The sequence below is a fragment of the Gossypium hirsutum genome, chromosome D13, assembly GCF_007990345.1.
Source record: "Gossypium hirsutum isolate 1008001.06 chromosome D13, Gossypium_hirsutum_v2.1, whole genome shotgun sequence".
Taxonomy (NCBI): Eukaryota; Viridiplantae; Streptophyta; class Magnoliopsida; order Malvales; family Malvaceae; genus Gossypium; species Gossypium hirsutum.
The window spans coordinates 31,604,492-31,615,892 of NC_053449.1; positions in this window are offsets into that span (position 1 = coordinate 31,604,492).

Here is an 11,401-nt window from a genome sequence, read left to right on the forward strand (position 1 = left end):
CTTTCAGATGGCCATCAATTTAGGGGTGATAAGCCGTACAAAAAGTAAGCTTCAATCTCGAAGCTTCTTGCACACTTTTCCAAAACCTTGATGTAAACCTCGGATACCTATTCGAAAGAATAGAAACTGAAAGCCCATGAAGATGAATAATCTTAGCAATATACAACTTCGTTAGCTTCTGTAAAGAATAATTGGTTCGTACGGCTAAGAAATGTGCACTTTTCAAAAATCGATCAACTATAACCCATACAAAATCTTTCCTCAAAAGGGTCAATGGAAAACTCGAAAAAAATCCATAGTAATCCTTTCCCACTTCCATTTAGGAATCACAATAGGTTGCAACAAACCCGAAGGAAATTGATGTTCAGCCTTCACCTTTGACAAACCAAACATTGAGTCACAAAACCCGTAACATCATGCCTTAAACTTGACCACCAATAAACTTCCTTAAGATCATGATACATCTTTCCACTTACGGGATGCATAGGTAAGGGCTACTATGTGCCTCGAAAAGGATTGCTTGTCTTAAATCCACATCCTTTTGTACACACAACCTACCTCAAAAATTCAAGATTCCATCATTATCAACATCAAAATCTCCCTTAATACCTTGCTCAACTTTTCGAATCCTTTTCAACAATTCTCCATCTAACGGTTGTTTCTCATTAATTTGTTGTCACAAGGTCAGCCTTACTTGCAGTTCAGCACATAAACCACCATCACTAGCTAAACTCAAGTGCAAACATAACTCTCAATTCTGTCACCGATTTCCTACTTAAGGCATCAGCAACTACATTCACCTTGCCAGGGTGATATTCTATTACACAATCATGATCCTTTAACAGCTCAATCCAATGTCTTTGCCTTAAATTAAACTCCTTTTGGGTGAGGAGGTACTTAAGGCTCTTATAATCACTGTAGATAACACACTTCTCTCCATAAAGAAAATGTAGCTAAATCTTAAGTGCAAACACCACAATAGCTAACTCCAAATCATGTGTAGGATTGTTTAGTTCATGCATCTTCAACTGCCTTAAAGCATAAGCCACAACTTTACCCTATTGCATCAAAATGCAACCAGGTCCTGAATACGAAGCATCACTATAAACTAAAAAATCTTTCCCAGGTTCCGGTTCAACCAGTAATGGTGCCTTAGTCAAAACTACCTTTAGCCAATCAAAACTCTTTTGCCTTTCATCATTCCACTCAAACACCACGCTCTTCTAAAGTAGTTTCATTAAAGGTCCGACAATGAGAGAAAACCCTTCAATGAACCTACGGTAGTAACCAACTAAACCCAAGAAACTCCTAACTTCAGTAACACACCTAGGCGACTTCCATTCCAAAATCGCCTCTATCTTCTAGGGATCCACTCGAATCCCTTCTGCCAATACGACATGACCTAAGAACGCCAGTTCCCTAAGCCAAAATTCACACTTACTTAACTTCACATACAACTGCTTATCTCGAAGAATCTACAAAACAACCCTTAAGTGTTATCATGATCTTCCTCAAAACTAGAATCTACCAAGATGTCATCTATGAAAACAATCACGAATTGATCCAAATATGAATGAAACACACGGTTCATCAAATCCATGAACGCGATAGGAGAATTAGTCAACCCAAAGGGTATCACCAAAAACTCATGATGCCCATACAGAGTCCTAAAAGTAGTTTTCAACACATTTGACTCCTTCACCTTTAATTGATAATACCCAGATCTAAGTTCAATCTTTGAAAACACCGTTGCACCTTTAAATTGATAAAAGAATCATCGATTCGAGGCAAGGGATACTTATTCTTAATAGTGAACTTGTTCAACTATCTATAATCAATACACATTCTCATTGAACCATCCTTATTCTTCACAAACAAAACTGGTGCACCCCACGGAGATACAAACAGTCGAATAAACCCTCTATCTAACAACTCTTGCAACTGAATGTTTAACTACTTGAGCTCTTTTGGTGCCATGCGATAGGGTGCAATGGACACTGGTGCTGTTCCAGGATAAAGCTCAATTCCAAACTCCACTTCCTGATCTGGTGGCAAACCCCGGTAACTCTTCTAGAAACATGTAAGGAAAATCCCTAACAGTGCAAATATCTTGAACTCTTAACTCCTTACTAACAGAATTCATCACATAAGTCAAATAAGCCTCACAACCTTTACCCATCAACTTCTCAACTTTCATTGTTGAAACCATATTTGACATAAAACCAGTCTTTCACCCAATACAACTATTTCCATTCCATCACTATATCTTACAGTAATCCGCTTAGTTTTAAAATCTACCCCAACCTTTTATGAATTAACCAATCCATTCCAAGTATCACATTAAATCAATAAAATGACAATTCTATGAGATCAACATAGAAAACATGTCCTTGAATTATAAGAGGACACCTACGATAAACTTTATTTACTACTACACTATCACCAAGAGAACTAATAACAGTTATACCCAAACCAATAGTCTCAACAAGAATCTCTAGCTTACATGCCAATTCACTCAAGATATAAGAATGCGTCAATCTAGAATCAACTAAAGAAAATAACAGAGTAGATCACAAAGTAAAAGTACCTGCGATAACATTAGTCGAATCTTAATCCTCTGGCTCTGTAACAGCATAAACTCGAGTTGGACCTCCAAATTTAACCTGTGTAGCAATAGTATGAGCGATAATCCACTGCCCATTCGGTCTCCCATTACCTTTACTGCTACTATGGCCTCTAGTAGGTGCAATAACAACTGCCAAACTCTAATTCTGTGAAACCTCAACTCTAAGTGGACAATCCCTTAGAAAATGTTCTTTTGAACCACATTTAAAACATCCACCAGTCAAGTTACAACACTCTCTAAAAGGCCTATGCTTACAATGCACATAAAGCGGCCATCCAGAGCTACCTGCTGAAGCACTAGCACTAACCATAGCACTACCCTGCTGGTGAGATTGACTTGGTCGAATCCCACGCTTCGCACCTTTACCAGAGACATGACTATCACACCCTCTCTTAGATGGTCGACCCGATGCACTATCTGAAGCTCTATTGTCAGAATTAGTAGCTATGGAACAAGGAGGTTCAACTAAGGTCTCCTCTACAGCCTTAGCCTTGTCAACCAACTCATCAAACATCTCTATAGGTTGAGCTACCAAATAAACTCGAATATCACAGTTTAACCCAAAATAGAACCTCTTGTAACAGTCCCTTTCATAAGGAACCATCTCAGGAGCGTACTGACTAAGTCGCATGAATTTAGCCTCATAATCAACCACCAATAATTCACCCTAAAATAAGTCTGAAAACTCAAACTTACGAGCCTCCATATATTGTTCGCCCATATACTTCCTCTTAAAAGCTTCGAGAAAATAGTTCCAAGTCAATCTTTTAGCAACTGTACCTCTCCTAACTGTATTCCACCAACGATGAGCCTAACTGTCGAGTAAGAACACATCACGACCCAACTTATCCTCATCAGAACTGGACATTTGCTCAAGGATCCTTTCAACTCCCTCCAACTAGTACTCAGCTATGGTTGGATCACTGCCTTTCACTCTAGAAAACTCTTTACCACCTAATGCCCTAAGATGTTCAAGCGGTAAACCTTAATTAACCGGTGCCGAATTGGTAGGTGTAGGTGTAGGGTTAGCACTAGCAATCCGTTGAAATGCTCCTATCATGGCTTCCACCAGAAGGCCTACACTCTTATCAGGTATGCTCACTCTACGTTGCGGCACAAGAGGTGCAAAGGATGTAGCATCCTCTTGAGCACTAGCTCTCACGTTAACACGTCTAGGGGGCATATCTAATCAATTTAGCATAGAATCAAAGAAGTAAATGGTGTGAGTGGCGGGAATGATCCAAGTCTCGTTCTTACAAAAAAATTTAGGGTTAAAGGTAATGTGTTCCTGTTCTTACCCCACATAAATCACAAATAGAGATATCTCATGCAATTCAATCAATGTTACATCACCAATATCAAGAACAACAAAGATATTTAGACTCGTGAGTTTTGAAACTCCAAACACACAATAATCTCTTAGGCCCGAGAGTTAATGAACCTAGACTTTGATTCCACCAAATTAACACCCTATAGCCGACCTGGTCGCTAATCCTGAATATGGAATGTCACACCATTGTCTTGTCTCATTTACGATAACCAGGAAGCTAGATTAAATTAAATTGAATGTCTTTTGTTAAGTCGATCAAGTATTAATACATCCAAATGGTTAATTATCATTATTACATGCAATTCATTCATTAAACAATCATACGTTTAGTCAGAATTATTCTTAGGGTCTAATTAGCATGATTACACAAAAATGTCCGTAGGTATCGATACTGAAATCAGGTATCGATAATTTCCTAAAGTGGTATCGATACCACTTGGAAAAATTATACCAATTGAGCATTCTATTTCTCGATTTAAAGACCCATCTATCGAAAAATATTGGTACCACAGGATAAAGTATCGATATTGATCCCCGAGTATCGATACTCAAGCAAAGGTATCGTTACAAAATCTTTATTATGTTTCCTGTATGTTTTAATTTGTAGAGGTATCAATTTTTAAAGGCCAATATCGATACATCTGTTACTAGAGCTAAAAATACAACATAGGAATGCAATTAACCCATCACAAATAGTTCCTAATCAACATGCATCAAGTACTAAATTAAGTAATTGCTTCTATAACTTAATCAACAATTCAAAATGCTAAAAGTGAACTCGAACCAATATCATCATGCCATTATCAATGTTTACGTATTCTAGCATAAAAATAACATGAAATTCCTATAAGTAAGTCAAAATGGTGAAGCTCAATATCTAAAAATAGTTCTTCCACATTACCTAATTCCCCAAAATAAATAATAAAATAATGAAGAACCTACGAAGAATAACTACACTTTCTTGAATCAGTCCCTTGGATTCCACATTGCCCACACCATGTCATCATTAATCTGCAAATGTTGAAATGTGGGAATGAGCTTTTCCAAGCATAGTGAATGCAAGAAAGACCATAACATAAACACATCATCATGTAACACAACCAGACATTTATTCACAAGTAGTACATTCTTAAGTCTAGTATCACATAGTAATAAATCATGCATAGCCTAAAAGTCATTCTCATAGTACGTATACATAATCATTCAAGCATAGAACATATTCCACACAATTATATAACATAAGATAAGATAAGATATGATGGTAGTTGGATTATGAAACATGTAGCGAGATCTATCATCACACATCGGATACACGAATCTCCTTACACCACATAAACTCATATAGTCAACATGTCCCAAAAGTGAAGCGCATAGCTAACACTCTCCTTATTTCCCCTCACATGTCCTATTGAATGTAGCTTAGCTCATTCCCTTATCCGTCCAACATGTCCTAGAGCCTTAATGCTAAAAAACTCTTTACATATAAGTGAGTACTAACAATCCTATGGCATGCCAACTATATCCAATGGTTCAAAGATCACAAGGCCAAAATATCTGAAAAACATCACATATCACTTACCGATTAACCGTGCACCATCACTGCATATTAGCATCTCATGCAAAACTCTAGCATATTCATATAACATATATAATGCACATTTATTACATGTATATAACTACACTTTACATAATAAGCACCAAATCCACAAATCACATATCATGCATATTATATAACCACAAGATAAGTATAGTTCAAGAGAACTTACACTCAAAATTTAGAGTAGGGGTTTAGGCTACATCTAAATTCCCAATAACACATGACTCGTGTTTACTAGTAGCAATTCTAAACACTCACCACTTTCTGCCTTTGTCGAAATCGAAAGCTCAACTAATGCTTCCCTAGCTTGTAGCTAGCTCTAAAGAATCCTAAGCTTTATACACATAAATCATACAATAACCACAGTCAAATATCAACCAATAATTCACTCAGATTAACTAAAACACAAGCTTTAAGCTTAATTATCATGTGACCTAAACTATTAACGTCACAAACTTTATATACCAATATCTCGATCTATGCTCAAGCTTTTTTCTTTAAATCAATTTCGTTCATCTACTTAATTATCTATGCCTAATTTACAACCTTCAAACTAGACAAATCTACTCGATTCATGGTATCGACATTTTCGACATCTTTTAGGCAATTTTCAAAAAATTCATAAAAACATGGGAAATCTTTAACGAAACATTGAGATGAGTTTAAAAACCTTATAATTATGCTAAAACAAGTCGAAAAACACTTGGAAATGAAGTTTTAACTTAAAATCTTGAAATCCACCATTAATATTTTGATTTTTGGCTTTTATTTAAAATATGAGATTCAAGGGCTAATAATTTAGTTCTAGAGTCTAAATAACATTAAAAATCAATGGTAACATGAATGATTACCTTTGTTGAAGGAACAAATGGGTTTTGATGAAAATCTGAAAACCTCACGTTTGAAGAAGAAGAAATTAAAAGAGTTTTTTGTTGTTTTTCTTGAAGGTTTAAGATGGAAAATGACTTAGGAATGATAGAAAATCAATGTATTGTGATTTGGGACCAAAAATTGATAGAGAAAGCAAGGGGAATAGCAAGGGGCGACAACTACAAGTTTGCAGAGCAACTATCATGAGTTTAGGCTGAAAGTAAGGGGTTTTAGGTTCAGTTTGAAAATTTTGTTTAATTTTCATATAAATGCCCATTTTTTCAACTCTGTTACAAAATCAATCATTTTTCAAAATTAAGGGTTTCTTAAACACTTTTTCAAAAAATTATTTGACAGTTAAGATGCCATAAATGAAAACACTATCGAGTACCAACCTTATGAAATTCTGAGCTCATATAGGCCAAAATTACTAAAATACCTCTAAAATTTTAGGCCCTATTTTTTGGTGTTACATGTTCCCTAAGACTGTAACAACTCGTTTTTTAGTGGTGTTGGAAATAGTGGTTCCGGGGCTACAAATCTGATGAGTAAGCCCGTAAATATTATCACTTAATATTTATGAGTCAAATATAGTGAAATGATAAAATTTTATTTAATGATTTATGTTAAATGAAAGAATAATTAGGTTTAAGTTGTATGTCCCTAAAAGTTAAGTGGTTTGATAAAATGAGGTATTAGGACCTCGTTTTTATAAACTGAGCCATAAATATTTTATTAAACATTTATGGAGTGTTATTAAGGTTGTATTAAAATTTGGTTAAGAAATTTTAATGTTTAGATAGTTAATTAATTAAAAATGACTAAATTGTAAAAGATGCATATGTTGAATTCTATTAGGTAAATGGATCTAATAACTATGAAAAGTTAAATTCATGGACTTGGATGGTAATTACTCTATGTTTAAAGTTGGTGGATGATATTGGATTGGTTTTGGTGTAATTAAATAGTTTTTAAAAGGTTAATTTAGTAAATAAGTAATTAAAACTTAAGTAAAAGGATGATGAAATAAAAATATCATCTTCTTCCTTTTATTTTTATTTGAAAACTGAATAGCCATGGTTTTAAGAGAAGCAAGTTTTGACCAACTTCAATTCAGTGCAGGGTATGTTATTTTTGTCTTATTTTTAGTAATTTTTATGTTTTTGAGCTCGTATTAGCTTGATCTAACTAACCCGGGGGTCAAATTGTAAAGTTTTTAAATGTTATAAATTGTGTCAGATGAATTTAATTTTTTTGAGTTTTATGATATATTGTTAAGCTTGGTTGTTAAATAAACAAGCTTTGTTGAGTGATTTTTAATAATTTTAATGTTTAGGGATTAAATTGTTGAAAATGTAAAGTTCAAGGTAAATTGTGTGAAATGAAGAAAAAGGTGGGCTGATATAGAACCTTAAGAAAATCAGTTAACATGAAAATTTATTAATTGTGGTTAAATTTCAATTTTTGTATGTAGGGACTAAATTGCATTAAATCTAAAATATTAAGGGTAATTTTGTAAATTTCCTAATAATAAGAGTTATAAGTTAAATTAATTATTTTTAAGTTATTGAATGGTTTAATTGAGTGAAACATTATTATTTAGATCACAAAACAAACCAAACAGATCAAAATCGAGGAAAAATTATGGTTGGATTAGTCGTTGACTTGGTCGTTACAATTGTATTTGCCGATTTAAGTTCGTATATGAATAGAAATTACTATTTTCCACTTTGGATGAATGTAAATAGTTATTTATATTATGGTCAGATTAATTGGTAAAGATTTGATAAATTATTATTACGGATCAATTAGAGGAATTAATCAAATTAAAGGATATGCGAACTATTGCTAATTTATTTGGTGATTATGAATTATAAATTTTCTATTTAAATGTTACTTGGATTAAGGTAAGTTCATAATGTTTGATGTATAAATTGTAAGTTTCTTGAAAATAAGTTATTGTTGCTGGTAAATTATATAAATACATATGAAATTTTATGTTATTTTAGTATTTTAAATATTGAAATTAAATTCACATAAAAGTAGTTAATGGATAGTGACAGTCTTTGTGATGACACATTGACAGTATGAATATATATTGATATCATATTATGTGTACTGAAACGATGAAGTGCCCTTGATTGATAAATATATATAAAGGTAATGGATTACAATAAATGCCCGGTTGAACGTAGTAATCACTAGGATACAATTGGCATGCCAATAGGGTTAGTATGCGCGCTTGTACGGGATTTGCACTTCAGTGTCTCTGTTTGCACTTCGGTGCCTCTATATACACTTCAATGTCCCTGTTCACACTACGGTGCCCCTGTTTGCACATTTGTGCCCCTGTCAGCACTTTGGTGCTTCTGTTATGCATCTATGATGCCTCTGTTGTGGTGTAGTTACCCAATTATTCGAATCTAGTTACTAGTTCATTTGGCTAAATGTTAATGGAATTTACAGAATTATTTATGTGCTTAAAGGGTAATGTATAGACAAGATATTAGTAAATGTTAAATGTTCAATGAACTACTTGATCATATATGAGTATAATTATATTGATGATTATACAGTTAAAGATAGATATTTATACACATATATGAGTGAGTTTGAATTGAATTATTATAGTACAAGAAGCATATGATGAACCATTTTTAGTACTAATCTTATAAGTGCTTCGTAAATGAATATTTGGTATGATTAATTTATTTATTTAGTTTTCACATTGTTTAGAGAAAGTAAGTGATTCCGGGATAATATGTTTATATGAAAGTTTGAAACGAAAGTTGAATTACAAAATGATTATATGTTAATGCCTAAGTGTTATGGTAAGAAGAAATGTTTAAGTGAAATGGTTATATAAAATGCTTATAAGGAAATATATATGTATATGTCAGGCTATACCATTTATCCATGAGGCGTGTAGTGAATAAAATGAAAGTTAGCTTTTGATATAATGAAAATGTTGCTTAGATGTTTATTCTAAAATGTTCAGTAGTTAAGTTGCCTTTATACAAACTTACTAAGCATAATTGCTTACGTTAGTTGTTTTCTTTTCCTGGAGATCATTGGAAGGCTCGATTTGGTTGGAAGCACATCAGAGACATATCACACTATCTAGTAGTCAATTTGATAGTTTTTGAGTATTTTGGCCAAGGTTAATAATGACATGTATAGGTCTTTTGTATTGATGGTTCATGGATATATTAAATGGTTGATTTAGTATGCTTGTAGCTTGAAGTTTATGTTTACATGATGAACTTGTATTTCTTGTTAAGTAAGGTTATCTTGATCACTTTTAGTGATTGAAAAGCATGATCTTTTAGTATGTTTGTGATGATGTGAGAATGGTATTTTGATGAATGTGTTAATGATGTCTTTAGTATGTATAAGTTTTGAAATTTATGTTGGTTTGGTACATTTTGATGCCTTGCCAAGTTAGGACATTTAGTACCTAGTTGAATTAGGTTAGCATGTGTGAAATGGTACATTTTTGGCTTGTGTTGATAGTTTTTGAATTGGTATAATGTGGTGCCTTTTAATGGCATATTGATTAGTTGAAATGAGATTTTGAAATGACAATTTGATGTGTGTTTAGGTGATGTTTAGGTCCCTTTAAAGTATCCATGAATGGTTGAATAGTTATGCATGGAATGGTTTTGGAATGGCTTGATTTTAGGTACTTTTTAGTTCACACGGCCTGAGACATCATTTGAGAGTTCTTAAATATTCAAGTTAGTGAGTTACATGGCCTGGCACACGGGCATGTGACCCTACTTAGAGAGTTATACGGGTGAGGACACAGGCTGGGACACGGCCATGTGTCCCTTGTTTGAAAGTTACATGACTTGAGAGGTTCCACACGGCCGTGTGACCCTTGTTTTCTAATTTTTGCATGTTTTTCCTAAGTGACCCTTGTTTTCCAATTTTTGTATGTTTTTCCTAAACTTTTTGTTTTTCTTCAAATTAGTCCCAAATTGCTTCTAAACTATTTTTAGGGCCTCTAAGGCTCAATTTAAAGACAAATTGATTATGAATGAATGCTTTTTAATATGTTTAATTTATTAAATGTTATGATGTTATATGATTTTTGATTGATCGATAATGTTTCGTAACCCTAATTTGGTGACGGAGATAGGTTAAGGGGTGTTATAGAGGCATAGCCTATAAAGGTGCCCCTCTATATGCATGATACAACTACAACGCCATTGTAATGGAAATATTGGCAAGTGTACACAGTCGTTCAAGTAATAAGTATGTAAAAATAAGTTATCATCTCTGATACGTGTACGGGAATGATTGAAGCGCACTCGAGCTTATCAAATGGACCAAACTCCAAGTTACCCATTTCAAGAGAAGATCCAATTGAAATTTCCATCAGGACTAGAATGCGTGCTAGATCCAATAAGCTTAATGAAGCAATGGTGGGCTTGATTCAACAAGTTTGGGTCGAACACGAGATGTCCAACCCTTATTGGACCCAAAATAATGTTCCAAGTCCATGCAATGTTTTACATGTGGCTGTTTATTTAGTTTAATTAATTCTATAGCTTTTAATTATGTCTTGATCATTAAGTGTTTGCATCTTTTAATTATAATATGAATTGCATCTTTTAATTATGATATGCATAATGTGTTTTGCATTTAATGAAGTCATGAATTATGAAACTCTTATGGTAGTTAAGATTGCATCATAAATTATGACATGCATTATGTAACTCTCATGATAGTTAATGTTTGCATCTTAAATGAAGTCATGCATTAAGTAACTCATTTGTTCATTTAGTTTACATATTAATTAAGTCATGCATTTAAGCATCTTAGTCGTTTGACTTAGTTTATATAAGTGTGTTATTAAATTTGGCTGTTATTTTAATACATAAGTTAAAGTGTGTTTAGTTTCAATTTTAATAAGGTGTTTTAAGTTGAATAAGATTTCGAAAAGTTGCCAATAATTAATGTCTATTTACTTATG